The sequence below is a fragment of the Giraffa tippelskirchi genome, chromosome 1, assembly GCF_054371585.1.
Source record: "Giraffa tippelskirchi isolate mGirTip1 chromosome 1, T2T-mGirTip1v1.2.pri, whole genome shotgun sequence".
Lineage (NCBI taxonomy): Eukaryota > Metazoa > Chordata > Mammalia > Artiodactyla > Giraffidae > Giraffa > Giraffa tippelskirchi.
This window is the reverse complement of record NC_137275.1, coordinates 187051533-187074582: the sequence shown is the minus strand read 5'-3', so window position 1 is coordinate 187074582 and position 23050 is coordinate 187051533. Positions and strand designations below refer to the sequence as shown.

At 50.8% G+C, this 23050-nt stretch overlaps 1 protein-coding gene and 1 long non-coding RNA gene across 3 annotated transcripts in view; both read left to right on the top strand.

The window, feature by feature from the left end:
- The window catches only part of PEBP4 (phosphatidylethanolamine binding protein 4), a 227137-nt gene that overhangs the window by 137105 nt on the left and 66982 nt on the right, over nucleotides 1–23050 (top strand). The window lies entirely within an intron of this gene.
- On the top strand, nucleotides 11864–15326 carry LOC145515173 (uncharacterized). The gene is made up of 2 exons (XR_014060719.1): nucleotides 11864–14489; nucleotides 14574–15326. It is a non-coding gene; the product is annotated as an uncharacterized LOC145515173 (long non-coding RNA).

The window sequence follows — 23050 nt, the reverse complement described above, 5'->3', positions numbered from 1 at the left end:
CATTTCTTTTTAAAAATTAATAGTGGTGATAATAACACCAGTGTCCTCTTACATAGTGTTGATGAGAGTGTAAATTGTTTTAAAAAACTCTTTTGCCAGGGTTATTTGCCAATGTGTATCAAACATCACATGCCTTTAAAATGTGCATAGCCTATGATCTGACAATGTCCTTCTAGAAATTTATACTAAGAAAATTACATCATATGTGAGCAGAAATTTATTCACATAACAGTGTTGCTTATAAGAATGACAAGTTAGAAGCAACTTATTTGTCTAAGAAGCTATGATTGGCACATATTAATAAATTGTGGTCTGTGGAATATTATGCAGCCATTAGAATGACTGGAGATCAATGGGTAAAGACATCAATAAAATACTTGTGCCAGTTCTCACATGACATGGAGAAGAAAACTAAAAATAATTATATAGTGTGCAATACAAAGTTCCCCAAGAAGTTGGAAAGAATGCACACTAAAATATTCATAGAAGTTAGTTAGGTCTGGATAGTAGAGTTATGCGTGATTCTTATATTCTTTTTTGAGTTTAGTTCTTTTTCTAAATTTTCTATAGTATGTATTTTTTATAATCAGATGTTACATGCTGTTTTGGGTTTTTTTTTTAATTACTTTGGCTGTGCTGGATCTTCATTGAGACTCATAGACTTTCTCTAGTTGCGACTCACAGGCTTAGCTGCCCTTATGGCCAGCCTAGACAGCATATTAAAAACCAGAGACATTACTTTGTCAACAAAGGTCCGTCTAGTCAAGGCTATGGTTTTTCCAGTAGTCATGTATGGATGTGAGAGTTTGACTATAAAGAAAGCTGAGCACCAAAGAATTGATGCTTTTGAACTGTGGTGTTGGAGAAGACTCCTGAGAGTCCCTTGGACTGCAAGGAGATCCAACCAGTCCATCCTAAAGGAGATCAGTCCTGGGTGTTCATTGGTAGGATTGATGTTGAAGCTGAAACTCCAATACTTTGGCCACCTGATGCAAAGAGCTGACTCATTGGGAAAGACCCTGATGCTGGGAAAGATTGAGGGCAGGAGGAGAAGGGAACATCAGAGGATGAGATGGTTGGATGGCATCACCGACTCAATGGACATGGGTTTAGGTAGACTCCGGGAGTTGGTGATGGACAGGGAGGCCTGGAGTGCTGCGGTTCATGGGGTCGCAAAGAGTCAGACACAACTAAGCGACTGAACTGAACTGAACCCAACCAGGAATCAGATCTACGTCCGTGCTTTCGAAGGTAGATTCTTAACCAGTGGACCACCAGGGAAGCCCCTAAATGCTATATTTTTAAAAAAATTAAATCACAAGGCAAGAGAATATGATTATCCCAGCTATGAGGAACATAAAGAGAGTTAAAGTACAGTCCCTGTTCCAAAGAGTCTGTGGCTTCTTTGGAGAGCATTTAAGCATCACCTCTGATACACAGCCTGAGAACCTCCTCGATCCCCTGCCATCCCCCCACTACCTGCCCTCACGGTACCCAGTGCATACTTCCATCATATACCTGGCCCTCGTAAAGACAGTTTTGCTGTCCTGTCCTCTTACTAGTTTTCGAGTTCCTCATGGGCAAATCCCGCATCCTTCATCTGTGTGTCCCCCAGAGCACAGGGCCAGACACTGAATAGAATTACCCCAAGTGTTCTCTGAAAGAGCAAAATAAGCTTAGAACAAAAATGATAGCTATCAGCATAAGGCAAGACATATTAAGTGCTGGTGAATTACATAACAGTAGGGTAAGGTCATCGGAGAAGGCAATGGCACCCCACTCCAGTACTCTTGCCTGGAGAATCCCATGGACGGAGGAGCCTGGTAGGCTACAGTCCATGGGGTCGCTAAGGGTTGGACACAACTGAGCGACTTCACTTTCACTTTTCCCTTTCATGCACTGGAGAAAGCAATGGCAACCCACTCCAGTATTCTTGCCTGGAGAATCCCAGGGACGGCGGAGCCTGGTGGGCTGCCATCTATGGGGCCACACAGAGTCGGATACGACTATAGCGACTTAGCAGTAGCAGCAGGGTAAGGTCATAAGAAGGAGACTTTGGTTATGATTGGGGTGAGCATAGAAGACTTCATGAAGGAGGAAGATGTTGAAAAACACCCAGAAGCATGGATAATTGGATATGCAGGTCCCATCCATGGGTCCTACCCACCCTGCCCCTGGCTCTTTTGCCTCCACCATAAAACCACCCAAAAGTACTCTACTAGGGCTTCCCAGGTGGCATTAGTGATAAAGAACTTGTCTGCCAATGCAGAAGATGTTAAGAGAGGAAGGTTCCATCCCTGTGTTGGGAAGATCCCCTGGAAAAGGGAATGGCAACCCACTCCAGTATTCTTGCCTAGAGAATCTCATGGACAGAGAAGCCTGGTGGGCTATAGTCCATGTGATCATAAAGAGTCGGACACAAATGAAGCAACTTAGCATGCGCTCAGGGCATGGCTTTACAACCCTGAGAGTTTGCCTACACAGGGCATCCCAGTGCCACCCTTCCTTGCCACTGTTCTACTCAGACTATCTCTCTGGTAGTAAAAGGACACTGACCTATTGGCATATTCCACCAGCTCACTTGATGACTGTCAATACAGATTTCAGCACATTTGTTGGAAACCAGTGGATTTGAACGTTAGCCCCGCCCCCCCAGGCAGGGGCTTTATCTGACTTGTTTATCACTTAACCCCCAGGGCCTAGGATAGTGTTTAGTGAGTAGGAAGTGCTAATTAAATGTTTGTTGAATAAATTGAATATGGTAACTTAAATATTGGCATACAGGACTCTGCGTGTTACACATATATGTGATAAATACACACATACATATATATATTTCCATAGCTGCCGTGTGAATATGCATTATGTGTTTGTACATTAGATAAGTAGAGAACCTTAAAACAAATGTGCACACATGAGCACACACACGCATGCGCACACACATGCACAAAGAATTTGGGAAAATATCAAAAGGAGAAGCCCACAGCTTTCTCAGGAGTCAATCGCCTCCTTTGAGAAGAGGCTTCAATAAAATAGAATTTGGATGGTGTCACGGATAAATTTGCCTTTCTAAAACCTCCCAAATTAAAATTTGAGAGAGGCTTGAGCACGATAACAGGATGGCAATGACTTGATATGAATTTGCTTTATTTGCGTGGCTCAGAAAGCCTCTCCATACCCTTCGGGTTGAAGAGAGAAAGTGGCAGGTACAAAGTGCCAAGGCTCTCCTGCCCCTAGCCTCCTTCTCTGCTCTGCTGCCTAAGGTTCTCGGGAAGCCCATGGGAATGCAGTCCCTTCCTTGCCCCGCCCCACAGCCCACCCCCAGAAGCCCATGGAATTCAGCCTTCTCTGTGTAGGGGGGGGAGGCGGTTGGGGAGGCTGGTTGTCTGCATGAAGGCAGTATTTTAGGTTAATGATGCCTGTGAAATTATCCAGCTTAGCTGACTATTCTTCTGGGCCTCTGGCCAATCAAAGGGTGCTGCCTGCACACTCCTCCACCAGCCCCCACCCCCCACCCCACCCCCAGTAAAAAAAAGTCACTGCCGTCATATTGTTCCAGCATCTTAAGCCCTGGGGGATCATTTCGTGTCCCAGTCACTCACAGATCCCAGCGCCTCCTGCTAAAGACTGTATTTAAGGGTAATATAAACAGTTTGATCTTTAAAGTACCCTGGATGCATAATATCTATACATAGTTCTTGAATTTTTATTCTAAAAACAATTAGCCAAAAAGCCCTTTTTATATGATATTTGCAACTACACTGACAGTAACAGCAATTAAACCCCGTCTGTTGGCTGAGAAGAGAGCCAACTCTCTGATTCTCCAGAAGCCTGTAAAATGTACAAATTCGGAGCTAGAAAACTTAGCCTTCAAAGGTAGCCACAGGACACTTCAAGGTCAGGCTCTAGCCGGGCTTTATTTCCCCCGTCAACCCCCACTTGAGCCTGTCATTCCAACCAGCCACAGCCACAGTCTAGTCCCAGCTTAGTCTTTGCTGAAATGTTTTCCTTCCTCTTCCCTCTCTTAACCCACTGATCCTTCAGGGCACCTTTCAGATGCTCCCTAACTTATGAAGACGCCCTGATCCACCTCCTCTGATTCCCATGCCTGCCCCTTTTGAGAAACTTCCAGACGTTTGCAGAACAGTCATTTCCACACATGCCCACTTCCCTCTGAGCTGCAGTCTCCTTTGGGGGCAAAAGTAGATCAGGCTTTGTGCTTGCATGTGTGATGAATAAATGAATGAGTGAGTGAGTGAATAAATGAATGAGTCATCAAACAGTCTGTACAATTGAAGGCTACATTGAAGGCTGACAGAAGGAGGCTTCCAAATATGTGGAATGAACACTGTGTTTCCAAGGCTGAGAGTCAGAGGTGGGGGTGTGGGGCAGGCAGACTTTAGACTGCATTCATGGTTTGTTGTTCAGTCGCTCTGTCGTGTCCAACACTTTGCGACCCCATGGACTACAGCACGCCAGGCTTCCCTGTCCTTCACTATCTCCCAGAGTTTGCTCAAACTCATATCCATTGAGTCAGTGATACCAGTGTGTTTACCCCTAAACATTCAGGTGCCTCTCACTGAGAGCTATCTTAAATTCCCTCTGCTTGCTTTCCTGATGGGGAAATGTTTCCAAGTTCTTCACATTTATCCATTTTTTGCTTTCATTCAACAGATATATTTTAAGTGGTTGCACTGCATCCCTCTGTTGTAGGTACTCTGGATGCAACAGTACATGAAACTAAGATCCCTCTCCTCATGGAACTTATTTTCACGGGCAACAATGAGCTTCATACATAGGTAAATGATTTGGTGCATTAGAAAGCGCTGGGTGTCCCTCATGGCTCTGATGGTAAAGAATCTGCCTGCAATGCAGGAGACCCCAGTTCAATCCCTGGGTCAGGAAGATCCCCTGGAGAAGGGAATGGCTACCCACTCCAGTATTCTTGCCTGGAGAATCCCATGGACAGAGGAGTCTGGAGGACTACAGTCCATGGAGTTGCAAAGAATCAGACATGACTGAGCAACTAATACTTTCACTTTTCATAAGTACTGGGGGAGAAACATGGAACAGGATTGCGGGGTGAAGAGGCGATGAACAGTTTGCAGGATTAGATCTGTGCTCAGGAAGGGGCTCATGGAGAAGGTGAGATTTGAATGAAGACATGAGGGAGCATGGCATGCAGAAATCTGGGAGAAGAATGCCCCAGGGAGAGGGACCAGGAGATGAAAAGAGCCCAGGGCAGGTGCACACCTGCTGTGTCCAGGGGAGAGCTGAGAAGCTGATGTGGCTACAGCAGGGCAAATGAGGAAGTCTGGGAGAAGAGTTCTGGGAGATGAGGGGACAGACAGGCAGGGCCTGGTATGGGCTCAGGTTTGCTCCATGTGTGTTGTATACTGGGAGGCAGTGAGTGGGGCAGAGAAGCAGTGGAGGAGCGTGTTTTATTTGGGTTTAAGCAGGGTCTCACTGGCTGGTCTGGGCGAGGGGCAGGATCAAGGAGACTCATCAGGAGTCTATTGCAATAGCCTGGGCAAGTCATGACCATGATGGCCAGAGGGTCATAGGGCCAGAGAAGAAGCCAGACCTGCCCCTCTCGCCTGCGATAGAAAGAGGGTGCAGTGTTACTGCATTAACACAAACAGGGCACGTGCAGCCATTTTCCCCCAAGTTCAGCTGGGTGACAATGAAATGCTACCATAGCTCGGACAGCCCTGCACCCCTCGAGCAATCTAGAGCTGGCCAAGCCCCCAGGCTTGCAGGGAATGGAGGACTCCATGACACCTGCCCTCCCCCCCCGGAGTATGTAGGAATGCAGTCACCTCCTAAACCTCATGGTGGGGGGTGGTCTCTGAGGGCCGCATGCAGCCATAAACTGGAGGTTGTTCAAGGCCCAGCCCCCCCAACCCCATCCCTGATTAGTGACTGTCCTAGATTTCCCACTCAGCTTGAATTCCTTCATCTGAAAAGTGAGGAGGTTGGGCCCCCTGATCTCTAGGGTGAATCCAACTTCTAAAATTCTCCCATTTCAGAATATCTCCACTTCCTTACTTCTGTGACAGCCTACTTTCCATCTAATGACTTCCAAATTCACATGAACACACTTGGTGTACAACTCTGTCTTTCTGTTTAGTTTTTTTAGTTACATTATTCCAGATAATACTCCACTCGCTTGCCAAGAGAAGGAAAAAATGACATTAATTAAAGATTTGGTCTGTGTCCTAATCAAAAATTTTAAAAATGAATGTATCATACTGTACATTCTGTAATGTAGCCTGCTTTTTTACTTAGCAATATATCATTAACATTTTCCCATGTCAACACATATTCTTCTACACCATGATTTTTAGTGCAGAAGTAGTTTACCATATGGATGTACTATAATTTACTCAGCCGATTCCTTACTATTGGACATTAGGTTGTATCTTTTTTTCATATATATATATATATGTTATCACAAACACTACAATGAACAAAGTTGTGAATACCCACTTAGTTTATTTACCTCGACTGTGACTTTGTTAGAGTGAATTCTCAGGTCAGAGGTTTCACCCATTCAAAGGCTTTCTGGTAGGTATTATTGAAACACCACCCAGAATTTAGAATTTGTATCAATTTGGAATCCATAGCATATGAACAAGCATCAGTACAATCCAATTCGAGAGCTGAAAGGAGACCTAGTACTGCCATGGTCCAGGCCCTTCCTCTTCCAGGTGAGGAAACTGGGGCCCTAGTGGCTGTGGCAACAGGTATGTGCTCCAGGCATCTCTGCAAGTGTGTGTGTGAGAGTTTGGACCCAGCTGGGAAGCACTGGTTGCTATGTGTGCCCCCACGCAGCCCTGCCAACCTCAGACCTCACCTCTGGAGGCTCCCAGAAGCCCCCAGCTCCAGCCCCAGCCACACTACCTCTCGCCCGCCTTTCCCAGCCACGCTGCTTCTGAGAGCAGGCTCCACGTGCAGTTTCTCCTTCTTCACCCACACCTCCTGTTCATCTAATGGAGGCTTGTCGGTTCTCATCCCAGTAGCATCTCTGTGACTGTTAGATGACCTCTCCTGTTTTTTCATTTTTGTTTTAAACAATTTTATTTATTTATTAAGTGCATTTGGCTGTGTCGGGTCTTAGTTGCAACAGGCAATATCTTTAGTTGCAGCATATGGGATCTAGTTCCTTGACCAGGGATTGAACCCGGGCCCCCTGCCTTGGGAGCTCAGAGGCTTAGCCACTGGACCACCAGGGAAGTTGAACATCTCCCGTTTTGAAATGCGCCTTTTCCACGATTTTCCTCCCTAGTTCTCCTAGCATCCCTTTCCCATTAGGCCCAGGAGGAGCCCATCCATTCCCACCACCTCCAGCATACCCCATTACCTCTTCCTGAGTCCAGACCTGGCTGCCCATTACCTGTGTGTCTCTCTGGATGCTCTGCAAGCTCACTCTCAATGCATTCAAAATGAATCTGAGTATCTCCCCCCCACACACACACTAGTGGTGAAGAACCTGTGTGCCAATGCAGGAGACATAGGAGATGCAGATTTGATCCCTGGGTTGGGAAGATCCTCTGGAGGAGGACAGGGCAACCCCTCCAGTATTCTTGCCTGGAGAATCCCATGGACAGAGGAGCCTGGCAGGCTACAGGCCATGGGGTCACACAGAGACATGACTGAAGTGACTTAGCACGCACATATGTACGTATCCTCCCCCTCCGCTCGGCCCTCCTGCCCTGCCCTCTTCTCTACAGCATCACAGCCACCCCAGGCAGAAACTGAGACTTGGCCTAGAGCCTCCCTTCTCCCCAGCCACTCTCATCCTCCCATCCAGCCACTGCCTCACATCTCCTGGGTCTCAGGAGTGAGGCACTGGCTTTCTCACTGACCATCTGCTTCTGGTCTCTGTCTCCCCAAAGTGTTCTCCAGGAAATCTTCCTAAGAGTGGCTGCTCCTGGCCAACCACTCCCCTTCTAAGCCCCTTGATGGTTTTTGTTTGCTTTTAGACTTTAAAAAAATTATTTATTTATTTTTGATTGCGCTGGGTCTTCGTTGCTGCACGTGGACTTCCTTTAGTGGCTGTGTGCGGGCTTTTCATTGTGGCAGCTTCTCTTGTTGTGGAGCATGGACTCCAGGCGCACAGGCTTCAGTAATTGCAGCACATGGGCTTAGTAGTTGTGGTGCACAGGCTTTACTTGCCCCGAGGCATATGGAATCTTCCCATACCAGGAATCAAACCCGTGTCCCCTGCATTGGCAGGCAGATTCTTATCCACTGCGCCACCAGGGAGGTCCTTAACCCCTTGACTGTTAAATACATACATCTTGGCAAGGCCAGTAGGGCCCTCCCTGACCTGCCCCTCCTCTTCTTCAGCCTCATTTCTTAGCAGTCCCCCCATGCTGGCCCCCCACTCCCACCCCAGCAGTATCAGCCTTCCTGTTCTCCTCCCAAGCAGATCATGTGGGTCTTCCCTTCCCAGTCCTCAGCTCAGCCCCCTTATTTGCCTAGGTTATCTTTTAAGGCTGAGCTTAAATGCATCACCTGTGCAAGTCTTCCCGTGCCAACCCTAAGTCCATCTTCTCTAGGAAACCACCATGGCTCACCTGTTCCTCCATCAGGGAATTTAGCTCAGGAGTGCAAATAGCAGCAACAACTGTAGTAGCAGTAGTTTATTTCTCTGACTCGCCAACTAGACTCAAGTCCTTGGGAATAGATGCTGTGTTGAATCCTCATTTCCAGTGTGAGTTTGTTGATTGACTAGCAGGGGCAGAGGAGAGCAGATATTATCAATTACTAGTTAATGCCTCTTTGCCATCACCGGCCAACTGGGAATTTGAACGAAGCATAATTTCTGGCTGAAAGCAGAGGCTATGAGTGCTATTGAAACAAGTGACCTAACAAAATGCTGGTATCCCCACTTCAACCACTCCTGCCAGTTCCCAGACCTGTAGAATGTCTATCAGTCAAGATCAGTTTGAGATTTTAAGCCTCTGCGTCATTCGTGCCCCTCTGTGTCTGAAGTGCACACACTGCACGCTAACTTAGCTGACTTATCTAAAAACAGGTGCCAGCTCTTTACATCCACTCACTGGATTCCATTCTTCTAGAATCCTGCCCTTTCTCCCACCTGTGCAGATTCTGCACCCCTGCCAGACAGGCATCTGGAAAGGGTTCCTGGATGGACTCACCCTTGAATTAGGTGGCATTTCCCAACCTTTTTGGCACCAAGGACCGGTTTCATGGAAGAGAGTTTTTCCATGGACCTGGGAGGGGGAATGGTTTCAGGATGATTCAAGCAACCCCATGGATAGGCTCCTCTGTCCATGGGATTTTCCAGGCAAGGGTACTGGAGTGGGTTGCCATTTCCTTCTCCAGGGGATCTTCCCAACCCAGAGATTGAACCCAGGTTTCCCACATTGTAGGCAGACACTTTACCATCTGAGCCACCAGGGAAGCCATGATTCAAGGACATTATATTTATTATTCACTTTATTTCTAATCTAATGCCACTGCTGATCTGACAAGAGGTACCAATCTGTGAGCCAGAGGTTGAGGACCCCTGAATTAGAGGAACCAGCCTTATTCCCTTCACATGACTCCCAAGACATTTGCCTTCCACTCTCCCTTTGAGCTTTCTTTTCCATGCTGCCTGCCATGGAGCTATGTAAGGAGTATGCGCTCTGATGAACAACCTTTGATTAGTGGGTTGAAGACCTAAATGTTAGAGGGACAGGAGAGAAAGAGATTGCTCTCCCTCTGCACACTCAAACTGCCATGGCCACTTTTAAAAAGCCATAAGTAGATAGATTTTCAAGTTCAGGATTATATCTAGTCTTTTCCCATGAAAAGTGAAAGTGTTAGTTGCTCAGTCATGTCCAACTCTTTGGGACCCCATGTGCTGTAGCCCGCCAGGCTCCTCTGTCCTGGAATTGTCCAGGCAAGAATACTGGAGTGGGTTGCCATTCCTTTCTCCAGGAGATCTTCCCCCCGCCAGGGATCAAACCCGAGTCTCCCATATTGCAGGCAGATTCTTTACCATCTGAGCCACCAGGGAAACCCGCATAGGTGGGCTACTTCTTAACATGCTACTTCTAAGCATCTTACTTCTAAACGTGCCCCAAGTATTATAATGTGCTCAAGTACTCTTTTCTCGGTAGCTCTAATCCAGAACCCTCCAGAAGGGATGGTTTAGCTGTTCTGCTGTTCTCTTCCTGGGAGACAAAGATGGATGAAGTGGGTGGGAGGGAGAAAGGGAAGGAGAGCCAGGATTTATTCCCTTTCTACTCTGTGCTGGGTACTTTCTATACACCCATTATCTCATTCCATCCTTACCCAGCACAGGGAGATGAGCCCAAGAGCTAATGGACACATGAGGAGACCAGGATTTGGAGGAGTTAATTCCCTTGTTCAGGGTCACATAGCTGGTAAACAGCAGCTGAAATTTTAAGTTCAGCTCCAGGTCAACTTAAAGCTGCAGCAAGCCTAGAAAACTCTGTTCCATGTTTGCCCAACTTGTCACTGCCTTCTCTACACACTCATCAGTGATTTACTGATGTCAGACAGAATATGTAGATGTTATCTCTTAGGGTCCTCACAGGACCCTGTGTGCTAGCTATTGTTCCCATTTTATTTTTTTAATATTCATTCATTCATTTGGCTACACTGGGTCTTAGTTGTAGCACAAAGATCTTCAATTTTCACTGTGGCGCACAGGATCTTTTTCTTTTTTCTCTTAGTTGTGGCAGGTGGGATTAGTTCCCTAACCAGGAATCGAACCTGGGCCACCAACATTGGGAGTGAGGAGTCTTAGCCCCTGGATTGCCAGAGAAGTCCCTGTTCCCATTTTAACCTTTTTTTCCCGGCTATTCTGTGTCTTTGTTGCTGTGTTGAGGCTTTCTCTAGTTGCAACGAGCAGTGGCTACTCTCTTGATGTGGAGCACAGGCTCTAGGCCTGTGGGCTCAGCTCAGTAGTTGTGGCACTCAGGCTTAATTGCCCCACAACATGTGGGATCGTCCCAGACCAGGGATAGAACCCGTGTCCTCTTCATTGAGAGTGCGGAGTCTTAGCCACTGAACCACCAGGGAAGTCCTTTTTCCCATTTAAAATGAGGAAGCGGGCTCAGAGAGGACACATGACTTCCCCTGGTTACCCCACCTGAACCACTGCCCAGCCCCGCCTCCTTAACCAGGCTTTCCTCCCAATCCCCTGCCCAGATACATAGCGTCATATCCATGGTGGCGCATCACACAGCAGACTTGTCTCAAACCAGACTGCACCTCAACGCTCAACTGCATCCTTGCCTTTTTGGTCTTACCCCCTCCCAGAGATGTGGCCTTCTTTAAATGTCTCATTGGAGGATGCCTTGGATCTTCATGGGTTCCCAGGTGGCACAGTGGTAAAGAATCCATCCGCCTACCAATGCAGGAGACTCAGGTTCAATCCTGGGTTGGGAAAATCCCCTGGAGAAGGAAACGGCAACCCACTCCAGTATTCTTGCCTGCGGATTCCCATTGACAGAGGGTGCAGTGGGCTACAGTCCATGGGGTTGCAAAGAGTTGGACACGACTGAAGTGAATAAAACAACAACATTGGGATCTTGATATGGCCCTTGTTCCTGAGTGCTGGGCAGGAGGTACAAAGGAAAGGTCTGGGTCATATTCCCGAAGGTGCCCAAGCAGGACAGGGAATATAATGTAAGGACACAGTAGCTCCCAATTCCATTGCCTAAGGCCTGGTGACCTTGGTAGTGGGCACTTGCAGGTCAATGGCTTAATTCTCAAAAAAAAAGAGTAGTCAAGACATCACTGACTCAGGCCCTTGCTCCTACTTCCCCATAGTTTGAAGGAAATGTATAGAGACTTTCCCTGATTAAAGCTGACTCCCTGGGGAGGCTGGGTCCCCATGGGTCTATGCTATACTGTTCTTTTGTCTCAGAGCAGAGCCAAAGGGGGTGACAAAGTGTTCTGAGCACACTGGGGCCCTGAGGAAGCAGGCCAAACTGCGGCTCAAGCCCGCAGGGCCTGTTCATGGCTGCAGGCAGATGCCCTACGGGCCCACGTTGGCCCCCTGGCCTGGGCTGGGTCTCTAGCTCCCCCCAAAGGGGATGGAGCCTCAGATGGGGATCAGAGCATCTCTGACGGCTCCTCCCTCCCACTCCCTGCCTTCCTCCTGGTGTCATCACTACTGACAGAGGATTATGTAACCTCCAAGGAAGGGAGGCCTGGAGTTCTCCCCAAAGCAGGCAAGTGAATCTGTTCTCGCTGCCGTCATTTTCTCAGCAGGAACCTGCTCCATGCAGACTGGATTTAGGGGTTTTTCCTGGATGCTTCTGTTTCATTTAACATGCAAGGGCTAATAACTTGTCACAATTCAATAAGGCGGTGGTTACAAACACCCGGGCAGCTGCTTATTTAAATGCAGGTTTGTTAATTAGCTTCTCTTAACAAGGCGTGTGCTAAATCAGGCACCCGGCTGGCAGCACCCAAGCCTGGCATGTCTCCCGGGATGCAAGGTTGGCTATGGGGGTCACGTACAGTGGCTGCAACAAGGCCGGAACTCAAGCTAGGAGGTCCGTCCCGGCCACTCCCCCGCCTCAGTTTCCTTAAAACAAGACACTGATGAGAGATTTTTAAAAGCAAGTACAGGGTAGCTACGGTCTGCCTCTTCTGCCTGCCCTGGTCCTTTTTTTGGCCTCTGAGTCCTGAGTGCATCCTTCCCTCCAGGTGTATTCTTGTCTTTACTCCTGTTGTCATCCTTCCTGGCCACCATCTCTCTGCTGAACCTTCCGTCACGTGTTTCCCAGCCCTCTCTGGCGCCCGTCTCCCCTTACACATCCCTCGGTTCTCAGTTTTGGTGGTGGGGTCCCAGTGATGGGGACAGAAGAAACCAAGCAAAGCTGGAGTGCCTGCTGCATGCCAGATGGGCATGTCCCATGACCCATCTCTGTCATTCTCAGCCCAGCCTAGAGATCAGGTGTCCTTATCCTCCTGGGTCCCAGAGAGGCTACCTTCCCAAGGTCACTCAGCAGTGAGTCGCTCTGGGCCTGTCCTTTCAGGCATGGCTCTGAGACCTACCCCTCTCCACTCCCGGTACACACAAAGTGCTCAAACTGCAGGTAGTGAAGTGAGAGGTCCTCATGCCTGCATCTTGGTGACCTCTCCTCTGAGATCCCATGGAGCACCCTGACCTTGGTGGAATCTTGGAGTTTGATTTCACCCAGAGCCTTCTGGCCTCTCCTGGGCACCAGAACACCAGCCACAAGAAAGCTGAGAGAGTCCACAGGAGCAGCAAGGCCACCACTCTTGGAGGGCCCAGCCCTTTGCATATCCCTCCAGGGCTGCTCGGGGGCACCTTGGCCTGGTGAGGAAGCTGAGGTGGGGCCATGATCAGAAGAATAGGGCGTAGACACCCCGGGAGATGCTTCTGTACACTCTTGCCCTCCTGATCGGATGGCCACGCCCATCTCTCCTTCCAGGGAAAAAGAATTCAAAGCACAAAGAGAATTGCTTGGCATCATTCACTTATTCTCAAGAAAGGACTGAGAAAAGATCTAAATATAGAACCAAAGCCAAAGTGTGGTTAGAACGGGGAAACAGAGCCTGGAGAAGTCCCAGGCTGCCCAGCCCTTCCCCAGAGAAGCGGGAATTCCAGCCCACATCCCTGGACCCAAACCTGGGCAAACCTGGCTCAATGGAGAGCCCAGGTGTGCCTGGTTTGTGAAATGCCCAGCTAGAGCTGCTGGCTGAGGTTGGACCTGGGGCCTGAGCAGAAAGGTTGGGGGAGCTACAGGGGCTTCCCACGGTCCTGGCAGAGGTGAGCACCAGGATCCTGGAAGCCAATCGCTAGGTCATAGGCACTCAGCACTGACCCCAGGTGTGCTGTGAAGGGGACTGTCACTCTCAGACGCCCTAAAACAAGCTGCTTCCACCACTGGGCGGGCCTCTAATAACAGAAATGATCCTTAATCCTTGGAGGATCATAGACCCCAATCTTATAAAAGCTCTGGACCTCTCTCTCTAGAAAAATATGCAGGCAAGGAGGCACAAATGTATTGTTGTTCAGTTGCTCAGTCATGTCTGACTCTTTGCAACCCCATGGACAGCAGTACGCCAGGCTTCCCCTGTCTTTCACTTTCTCCCCGAGTTTGCTCAAACTCATGTCCATTGAGTCTGTGATGCCATCCAACCATCTCATCCTCTGTCCTCCCCCTTCTCCACAAATGTATACAGTTTGGCAATCTCTGGACACTTACCGCCATGAAGCTGGTTCATGAATCCTCGGTTAAGATCTCCTGCTTAAAGAAGTTCTAAGAGACTTTGCTCCTAATTAGGACTCCTGTGTGTCAGGATAAGCTTTTCTGTATGTGATCCAAAGAAACCCTGTCTGACAACTGAAGTGCTCTAAAACTCTCTGATGGATGGTGTGGATATTTTCATGCCTTGAAGGCAGAGGTCTGGACCTGCCAGTTTGCACAATGCTTAGGACATAGTGCGTTCTCTGCAGATTTGTGGTGAGTCAATGAGCGAAAGTTTCCTACCTGCTGTGTGATTTGGTACCATGTGGTTTTTATAACTCACACAAGTATCCTTCACAGGTGGTACTGAACCCACGAAGCAGACCTTTGTATCATCAGGACTGTCATCAGGGTCTTCGAAAGAGGATGTGAGAGGACATGCCAGGCACCTCTGCCTGGTATTTCCAGCTCCCACCTCCAGAGACTGCCACCTCACCCCCACCGCATTGGGGCATATCTGTCCCATGAAGGCTGACCTGTGCAGTATGGAGGGAGTCAGAGGGGACAGAAGGACATGACACCCCTGCCACAAGACATGGAAAGTAAGCAGGACACCCTGGCCCACAGGCCCTGGTCTTAGGACATGGTGGTACCTGCAGGTGTCCTGGGCCTCGTTAAGGTGGGCCACCTCCCCCACCACCACCCAAGGAGAGCAGTGAGGAGAGCCAGCCATGTCTAAAGTCAACATGGCGCTTCCAGAAATGAGCCGAGAACTTTAAGCTGAGCCAACCTCCAGGCCTGAAAATGTGAGGGTCTAGAGCGGGGGCTGACACCAGGCAGGGCGTTCAGTCTCCCAGATTTCTCCGGGTGGCTGGGCCACATGACATCGCCAACTGAGGCGGGGAGTTGCTGTGTGGGAGGCCTGGGTACAGGGGGAGGGAACTCCTACCCCCGCCCAGGCCTTGGATCATTTGAAAGGCAAATGTGCTGGGTTGCCTAGGGAACGGAAGAAAAGGGACTTCCCTAGCACCGGTGACTAGTAAGGGATGGAGAAGGGAGCTGTGATGCTGAGAAAATTGTTTCCAAAAAAAAGTAAAAAGCAGTGACTAAGCAGCCCTGGTTATGTAAAGCGATCCCTGAGGAAGTGTGGGGAAAAGCCTGGAACCCACCCCCAGGTCCCTCCTCCCCTCTCCCAGCCTGGTTCCTGCTACCATGGGGAGTTTCCACCAGTCTCTGCCCCCTCCCCTACTCCCCGGAACTCCCTGCTCCTCCTTAGGACCCAGGAGGAGCCAGCCCCTAGCCTGAAGCTGGGCTCTCACTGCCAAGGGCAACCAAGCCTGATGGGTGGGACACAAAGAAGAAGATGCCTTCCTTGATCCCTTTGGGACCCCTTGGGGCAATTCTGGCACCTCTGCTTAGAACAGAGCACTCTGGGTCAGCCCAACAGGTGGCAAAGGGTCATTTGCCAACCCAGAATCAGGGGCAATTCCACTCTGAAGACTAGAGTTCCACATTCAAGCCCCAGCACAGCTGGTTGCTCTCTGGGAATTTGGGCAAGTTACCGAACCCCTTTGAGCTGGTTTCCTAGGCTGTACATTGGAGCTGACATCTATACCCAAAGCTATTGGAGTAATGAACTAGGACAACCTTTGTGCAATTCCAGGTATGACTCGGACGCGTAGCGGGAACTTGACACATGTTAATTTCCAATCCCCCTAGACAGGAGCCCTAGAGACCCTCCTGTCCTTTTCTGGAAGAGAAAGTCTACATCTGGTCACTAGACTTACTGGGGATCCAAGGAGTCCAGCTGGCCCTTTAGTGTCTCTGTCGGCTTTCTTCCAGCTGATGAAGGGCCACTGACCCAGACACCTTCTCTGCCTGGTGGGTATGTGACAGGTGAACCTGTGCCTTCAAGCCTCACATCTCCCAACCTGGATATTCTTCCAATTCCCAGGACCCTCCTTCTGGCTACCTGGGGGACATCCTCTCCAGAGCAGCCCAGGAAATTAGCAGAACCTCAAATCATTGATGTTGAGAAGGAAGTGGCTATCCACTCTAGTGTTCTTGCCTCAAGAAACCCATGGTTAGATGAGCCTGGCGGGCTACAGTCCATGGGGTTGCAAAGACTCAGACAAGACTGAGTGACTCACTTTTACCTTGAAATCATTGATGAGATGTTGACACCCCTAAAATCCCCACCTGTGGTTGAGACAGAAAAGCAAATGCCTCTGGCTCCCCCATTTTCTCTACTGTACGTCCTTGGGGGTGAAGCAGACCTTTGCTCTGGACAAATGGATTTCAAGGCATAAACTACTGTGGGTCTCAAAAAGCTAGGGTGGGGTCTGAGGAACAAGGGCCTCTGTCATCAGTGAAAGTGACGAGGCCTGAGTGAGGAAGGGAGTGGTAATCCATCACCTCCCTCGGGGCACATGGGAAGTAACCCCACTTTTAACTACACGCAGCAGACTACTGTGTTGCACCCACTCTCAGGAGGGTCACAGGTCCAATCAAAATGCCCTCGCCTGTAGTCCAAGCCCTGTGTCCTCCCATGCGTCATCCTTGGAAGATAACAACAGCTCATTTTCTTCTGTAGGCTTATATTTCATAAGCCCAAACTATGAATAAAAATGTCATATAGGGATCAAGACCTGAAACCTAGCATTTCCCCAGAAGCCTGAAGGGTTGAGAGGGCCCTTCATTCCTTTTAAAACACTGTCCCCAGTGCTTCTTTTGGATTTACCCTTGAAAAGGTCCTCTGGGTCATGGAGACAGAGCACCAGGCCTCTGGAGCCACTGGGCTGACCCTACAGCAGAAGCCCAGAGGAAAGAGCCAAGACCCCTCGGCAGAGGCTGTGGCCACCTCGGACCCCTTACAGCCCTCCCCCCAGCTGCTCACTGCAGGTCCTATTCTGCTCTGCCCCACGCTGTACTTATGCCCTAGAGCTGGGTTCAAATGCACCTTCTTCCAGGCCCAGAGAGGCCAATGTAGGATTTCTTCTGGAATCCTCAGTACTTCTTCTGCTTGCTGTCAAATTTCAGCTGAACCTCTCCTTTTAGAGCCCAAGCCTTCCTCACCTTTCCCAGTTCTAAGTGCTTGGCCTGCCATAAATAATTGATAAGTATTCCAGTAGTCATGTATAGATGTGAGAGTTGGATTATAAAGAAAGCTGAGCACCAAAAAATTGATGCTTTTGAACTGTGGTGTTGGAGAAGATTCTTGAGAGTCCCTTGGACTGTAAGGAGATCCAACCAGTCAATCCCAAAGGAAGTCAGTCCTGAATATTCATTGGAAGGACTGATGCTGAAGCTGAAACTCCAATACTTTGGCCACCTGATGTGAAATGCCGACTCATTGGAAAAGACCCTAAAGCTGTGAGAGATTGAAGGCGGGAGGAGAAGGAGATGACAGAGGATCAGACGGTTGGATGGCATCACCGACTCAATGGACATGAGTTTGAGCAAGCTCTGGGAGTTGGTGATGGACAGGGAAGCCTGGTATGCTGCAGTCCGTGGGCTTGCAAAGAGTCAGACATGACTGAGTGACTGAACTGAACTGAATTTGCTGGGCCAATGAACATTCCCAGTTGGGACTGTGCCTGGCCTCCCGAACAACTCCTTCTCCCAGTGGAGAGGTAGTGGATGCCAGAGTGTAACCCCAGCCCTCGCCCCTTGGTTTTTCAGTCCCCCTCATATAATGGGGTGGAGGGGGCGCTTCCCAGATGACTCAGTGGTATAAGAATCCACCTGACAATGCAGGAGACTCAGGTTCAATCCCTGGATTGGGAAGATCCCCTGGAGGAGGAAATGGTAACCCACTCCAGTATTCTTGCCTGGGAAATCCCACAGACAGAGGAGCCTGGTGGGCTACAGTCCATGGGTTCACAAAAGGGTGGAACACAAACTAGTGACTAAACAACAACAACATATGATGGATCGTGGGGAGGCTTGTGGCCTGAGCCCTACTTGAGCTGAGACCCACAGGGTTCTTTGTGCAGTCCTGAGACACCCACGAAAACACGAGTCTTGCAGTCAGAGACACACATGCACCAAGTCTGACCTCCCTCTTATCCAGCTGACCTCTAGCAAGTAAGCCCTTTCCTTCTGTGCTCCTCAGGTTCTCCATCTGTATATTGAGGCCAACACCAGTGACCTCAGGGTTGTGGGGAGAAGGGGTACCTGAGACATCTGAAGGCCTCAGAAAATATTAGGGCAAATACAGGGCACCTTGGACCCCGCAGTCATGTAGAGTTCTCCTGCAGGGATCCTGGGTCCCCATGGTTCTCCGTGCCCTGGATCACGCGCACAGGCTGCCAGGCAGCTGACTCGGTGAGGAAACCCCGGCCCCCGCCTCCCCCGCCTCCCTTGCCCACCTTCCCACCTCCTCCTCCCCAGAGGCTCATAATTGGTGTTGTGAAGATTAGTCACCTAGACAGCGAGAGGCTGCCTCCCCCACAGCCTGGGCCCCCTACACAGGCAGACGGGCTGAATGCTTAATTGGAGTTCCTCACACCTCCGAGGACAGCCTCCCACCAGTCGACAGGGACACAGAGCCGAACGCAGGCCCCAGCCCTGGAGGAGGGCCAATGAGAGGCTGAAGGCTTCACTGCCCCCCCCCCCACAAAGGCACCCTCCTAGTGACCTCACCAGAACTGGGAGAGCAGGCTAGGAACCTGTGTCAGTGCCCTGCGCCCCAACAAGACTGCGCTTCCAGAACCTTCTCCTAAGAGGCTAGCTGGGAAGATCTCCACCCAGGCCTGTTTATCTCAGCAGAAAGGGTGGCCCAGCCCAGCTCCATCAGCAGGATCACAGGAGAGGAATGGGACAACAGGAAAGGGAGGGAGAAGACTCCATGTGCAGAGCCCTGGGTGAGGGCTGCTGAGGGCCTCCACAGCTGCCCCCCCTGAGAAGCCTGAGAGTCTCGGGGGCAAAACTCGGAGGATGCGGGCTTACTGACTTGTCTGCCCGGGTGGTTGGAGGTGTTGATCCAGGGGAGTGAGGTCCCTTGTCACCTTATCAGTGCTGAGCTGGGTGAGGTGGACACTCTCTGGAGATCTCACTCAGAGCAAGCAGGAGGCCCAGGTTCAGATGGGCAGCAGCCCGGAGGGGTGCAGGGGGCAACCAGGGAGAGGACAGGAAGAGTGGGGGCTTCTGCCCTGGGGGTGCAGCTGGCAGAGGGGACTGCCTCAGGGGGACTCTGTTCCCCCAAGGGGGGAACCGTCCTGCCCTGAGTTAGGAGCGGTTGGGGAGTGGGGCTGGAATGAAGGATCCAGGCTGTGATTTCTCATGGGGAAGCCAGAAAGCTCCAAGAAATCTTCTCCCACACTCCTTCAGCCTCCCCATCTAATTGGATTTTCTCGGCTTCCCACAAGGTTATCCTTAGCACCAGAAAAATGCCTCATGGTTGGATTCTCCCCCCAGTCTCCCCGCCCCACCAAAGGAAGTCTGGGGCTCAGAACAGCTCTGCCATTCACAACATTTTCCCGGTGGCGCCACGGCAGTCACCGCCCCCAGCTGTGAGGGTGGCAGGAGTGCCTGCCGGGAGGTGAGAAGGGGAGCTCGGGAACCCAAGGGCAGGGCCAGAGCCAGCTGGGAGCTGGGGGTGAGCTGCCACCCAGAGGCCCTGCCCATCTCCCTCAGGGTCTGCCTCTCCCCTGAGGGTCCTGGGGCCACATTCTCCACTCTCCTCTCTGCCCTCAACTCCCCAGGCCAAGCCCCCCTTCCCTGGCTTTAGTAGCTCTCAGAGCCTAGAAGGATCCCACCCATGGCCTCACCCTCCCCAGTTTAATCCCTGTCTTCCGGTTCACTCCTCCCCGGAATCCACAAAGCCAGGAACACAGCTTCCTAATGGATCTCCTGCAACAACAGAGGGCTTGGCCCCTCCTAGAGAGTTACCCTGAGCACAGGGCCACGCCCTGAATCCTCTCTCAGACCCTTCACGGGGCTGGGCTCAGGGGAACATTTAAGGGGTCGGTCAGGTGCTCTATTCTGGACTGAAGGCCTAGACTTCTGCCCAAAAGGTCTGCTTAGCCCTGCGCATCTCAGAGATGTGGAGTTGAGAGCCCATCTTGGGCTGGGGGCCAGCTCCTCCTTGGTCCTGTGGAGGAGCAGGGAATTCTGGGGAGAAAGGGAGGGGGCAGGGGCTGGTGGAAACTCCCCAGACAAAGAGGAGCTTCTTCCTATTGACAGGCATCTTGTCTAGGCTAGTCCCAAGAGGGCAGGGTTGGTGCTGGGTGGGGTGCATGTGACACCTGATGTCACGTATCAAGGGTTCAATACAGAGAAGGTAGGACATTGCTGCCCCTCTGCCTTGTGGTCCTCTCAGTGCGACTGATGTCCACAAGGACCACCAACCTCAGTCAAACCTCTGGCCATGCTTGCCTTTCCCCCAGTATAGCCTGGTGCCGTGTCCCCACCAACCCCAGTGGGCCCTGCATGGAGCAGACCCAAATGTTTTCTGGAAGCATCATCCACAGTCCCAGGTCCAGAGAAAAGGGTCAGGCGGAGGTGCCAGCCATGCCCAAGCCACATGTCACTCCCCTGGCCCCGCTCTGCCACCATGAGGCACTCACCCATTTGAACCCCTCAGTGCTTCCAAGCTTCTGGTCTGGCAGCATAAGTTCTGATTTATCCCCTGGACTCGCAAACGTGCCCTTTGGGCGAAGCCTGCCCCACATTTTGGTCTTCACCCTCCTTGCCTTACAGCTAATTTAAGCAAATATTGTTTAAAAAAAGAAAACACCAAGATGCTTGCATATGGCCTGATTTTACCGTTTTAATATTCTCATTGCAGACACACCTCTCCCTCCTCATGTTCTCTCCTCCTCTTCTCCTCCTCTGATCCCTTCACCTCTCTGCCTCCCCTTCCCCTCTAGCCCTTTCCTCAAGCTGCTCTGTCTTCCTTGCATTTTCAGTGGCAGCTGCAGGCTGGGAGGGGCAGGGGCATGTGAAGTAGAGGAGAGAGAGGCCAGGGGCTGCAGCAACCAGAGCACAAGTCCCCGTCCTCTTGTGCAAACCCATGCGGTCCTTGTGGTCCACCAAGTGGTCCTTGTTTTGGTGTTCTGAGGAGTCATCTGGCTGGGGTTCCCTAGCCACCACCTCAAGGGCCTGGGTCAGAAAATCTGCCCTGCCAAATACCCTGTCTCTGGTTTCATAACCAGTTCCTAAGCTCATGGCCAAGGATGGTGTTTGAACCAGTTGGGAAATAGATGGTGAGATCCAAGCTATGGAGGAATCAGCATTTGCAAATGGGGAAAGAAACAGCATCAAGAAAGGATAAGAGAAAAATGCATAAAAGACTGGACTGAAGATGGAAGTGGTGATGAAGGAGGGTGCGGGAGGATGGAGCGGCCGCTGGGATGAAAGGCCAGAGGTTTGCAGGCTAAGGGGCAAGGTGACTGGCTCAAATGGTAAAAGAAACCTGCCCACAATGCAGGAGACCCAGGTTCAATCCCTGAGTCAGGAAGATCCTCTGGAGAAGGTAATGGAAACCCACTCCAGTATTCTTGCCTGGAAAATTCCATGGACAGAGAAGCCTGGTGGGCTACCGTCCATGGGGTCGCAAAGAGTCGGACACGACTGAGTGACCAACACTAACTAACCGACTAAGATGAGTGCATCCAGCCCAGCTGCTGTTCAAAGGTCTCATGTGGGGCCAGGAAAAGCCCCCAAAAGCCACACTGTGTTGCTTTTGAAAGACTGTATCTTTGTACCTTAGAGAACTTTCATGTTTTCCACCATCCATGAGAAACGGGAGAGATGACGGTTTGACAAAAGGTCTGCAATGGCTTCTACAGGCCCAGGTACCCCCTTACCCAAAACCCCGTGGTGGGGGGGATCCTTGCATCCAACACCTGAGCTCCAACTTCAGCGTTTCAGCATCCAGTTCTTCAGAGAAACCACTGCCTACGAGGCTCTCCAAGTGCTGCTCTGTCATAGGGGTGAAGAAGGGTGGTCCCCAGGCCCTGCTGAGGGAGGCGATGACGTCTGCCCTAGGCAACCCTGGCCACTGACCCACCTGCCTCCCTGGCTGGAGATGCCCCTGGGGGTGCCTATGAAGCCCCATTGTTTTGGGGGTGCGCCCAGATGACCCCAGTCATCCACTATGGGGACAGATGGGTGGGAAAATCTCCCCACCAGCGCCTCCAGAAACTCCACGAGAGCCTAGGAGTCAGGCAATCCTTCCTGCCCACTCAGAGATTCCGGAAGCCCTTCAAGTTGGGAGAACCCGCCTCCCCAACCTCTCTCTCCCTTCTCGCTTCCTCTGTCTGTCTCCTTCCCGCGACTCCTGTGAGTGCACAGGAGGGCTGAGGGAAGCCCCGTGAGCCTGTGATGAACAGAGCTAATTTCTAGTTTGCTGGTATGCCGCAGAGAGGCTGCTGCCTCCGTTCCCCTCCTTCCCAGCAAACCCTCTCCCACACACAGACAAATAGGCTGCATATTTAATTGGAATTCCTCACACCTACAGGGTAAAGCCTTGTCAGTAGAAATAGAGCCCACAGCCAGCTGGCTTCCCCCATTCCACCCACCTTGTCTCTTAAAAAGAAATCCCCCCCCCATACATGAACACCCACCCACGGGCCCTTACACGTCCCTCCCAGCATGGTTGTAAAGAAGGATTCATTGGCAGTGACGCTCCTTTTCTGGGCGGCTACAGCTGGGCCCACCCGGCAGAGACCACCCAGAGGCTCCTCCCTGGCAGATGGGCCCTGGCTGCCTTGTCATCACCCACCTCAGGAACCCCTTGGCCAAAGCTCTTGGAGCTCTGGGGTCCCTGGATGGTGCTGAGAGGCACTAGCTGCTTGGGTATCAGAGATCTGGTGATGTAGAGAAGGAAGGGG